Here is a 2,557-nt window from a genome sequence, read left to right on the forward strand (position 1 = left end):
TGTCCAATTTCCAGGTGGGTCTGTATATGTTTTTCTTTGGGTTCACCTTATTACTTAGCCTCTCTAGGATCATGAACTATACGCTCAATGTCTTTTGTTTATGTCTAGTACCCACTTATGAGTGAGTACATACCATATTCATTTTTGGGGCTCTGGGTTACCTCACTCAGGATAGTGTTTTCTAATTCCACCCTTTTGCATGCAAAATTCAAGATGTCATTGTTTGTTTTCATTTGCCACTGATTAATACTCTAATGTGTAGATATGTTAAACTTTCTTTATCCATTCTTCTGCTGAGGGGCATCTAGGTTGTTTCCAGGTTCTGGCTATTACAAAAAATATTGCTGTAAACATAGTTGAACAAATGCCTTTGTAGTATGATTGAGCATCTTTTGGGTATATGCCCAAGAGTGGTATTGCTGGATCAACCTGAAGCAGGTTGATTCCCAATTTTCTGAGAAACCACTATACTGATTTCTAAAGTGTTTGTACAAGTTTGCATTCCCACCAGAAATGAATGAGTGTTCCCCTTACTCTACATCCTCTCCAGCATAAGCTGTCATTGGTGCTTTTGATCTTAGCCATTCTGACTAAGATGGTAAGATGGTATGTCAGAGTTGTTTTGATTTGCATTTTCCTGATGGCTAAGGATGTTGAACATTGCCTTAAGTATCTTTTGGCCATTTGAGATTGTTCTGCTGAGAATTCTGTTTAGTTCCATACCCCATTTTTCAATTGGATTATTTAGAATTTTGATGTCTAATTTTTTGAGTTCTTTATATATTTTAGAGATCAGTCCTTTGTCTGATGTGGAGTTGAAGATCTTTTCCCATTCAATAGGCTTTTTTTTGTCTTATTGACTGTGTCCTTTACTTTACAGAAGCTTCTCAGTTTCAGAAGGTCCCATTTATTTATTGTTGCTCTCAGTGTCTGTGCTACTGGGGTTATATTTAGGAAGGGGTCCCCTGTGCCCATGCATTGAAGACCACTTCCTACTTTCTCTTCTATTAGGTTCAGTGTGGTCAGATTTATATTGAGGCCTTTAATCCATTTGGACTTGAGTTTTGTGCATGGGGATAGATATGGGTCTATTTTTATTCTTCTACATGTTAGCATCCAGTTATGCCAGCATCATTTGTAGAAGATATTTCCTTTTTTCCATTGTATAATTTTAGATTCTTTGTCAAAAATCAGGTGTTCATAAGTGTGTGGATTAAATTCAGGGTCTTCAGTTTGATTTCATTGGTCAACCTCTCTGTTTTTATGCCAGCACCAAGCTGTCATGATTACTGTAGCTCTGTAATAGAGTGTGATGCCAGGGATTGTGATACCTCCGGAAGTTCCTTTATTGTACAGGATTGTTTTGGCTATACTGGGTTTTTTGTTCTCCTTATAAAGTTGAGTATTTAGAGGTCTGTGAAGAATTTTGCTGCAGTTTTGATGGGAATTGCATTGAATCTATAGATTTCTTTTGGTAGGATTGCAATCTTTACTATGTTGATCCTACCTATCCAAGAGCATGGGAGATCTTTTCATTTTCTGTTTTCTTCTTCAGTTTCTTTCTTTAAAGACTTAAAGCTTTTGTCAAATAGGTCTTTCACTTCTTTGGTTAGTGTTACCCCAAGATATTTCATGTTATTTGTGGCTATTGTGAAAGGTGATGCTTCTCTGATTTCCCTCTCAGCTTCTTTTTCATCTGTATATAGGAGGGCTACTGATTTTTTTTGACTTGATCTTGTATTTTGCCACATCACTGAAGGTATTTATCAGCTATAGGAGTTCTCTGGTAGAGTTTTTGGGGTTATTTATATATAGTATATTATCATCTGCAACTAACAAAAGTTTGATTTCTTCCTTTCCAATTTGAATCCCCTTGATCTCCTTCTGTTGTCTTATTTCTATAGTCAAATGTAGAGAGAGCCCGCCTTTGGGGGCGGGACGGCCTCGGGCAAATGTTTACTTAAATTGAGGCGCACAGACGCTGAGGCCTGTTTCCTGTTTCTGTGCATTGCTGGAACTCAGGTTGTGTGAGTGTGCTATTTACATTAAAGTTGTATAAACTTATACCCATTTGTCTGTATTAATCCGATCCGCCTTCATTTGGCGCCCAATGTTGTGCCCTCACCAGGACCCGGGCGGTGGCCTCAGCCTAATCCCCCCCCCCAGCGCTGGCCAACCCCGCACCCTCCCCCGAGCACACGGGCTCGCTCTCTCGCCGCTAGTGCTCCGGGGCTCACATTGCGCTTCCGGGTGCGTTTGCCTCCTCACACACATTATAAATCCTCAGGCAGAACGATAAATTTCGGTTTTGAGTTGTTTCAGACCGGCCCTCCACGTGGACTCAAGTGGACTCTTCCACCACCTCTGGCAGGAACCAGTCATTGCAGGTAAATTTTTTTTCCTTATAAAAAAAAAAGATGTCTGAAAATATTACCCTCGAGAATTTTAACGGTCTTTTTGAGTGTGCCATGTGGGAGATCTTACAAGAGGTGTCTAGCACCCCACATCTATGCATTCTTCTGGGATTAGTAATTTTCCTTGGCACTAAATGGTTTGA

This window comes from Microtus ochrogaster, unplaced genomic scaffold, assembly GCF_000317375.1.
Source record: "Microtus ochrogaster isolate Prairie Vole_2 unplaced genomic scaffold, MicOch1.0 UNK14, whole genome shotgun sequence".
Lineage (NCBI taxonomy): Eukaryota > Metazoa > Chordata > Mammalia > Rodentia > Cricetidae > Microtus > Microtus ochrogaster.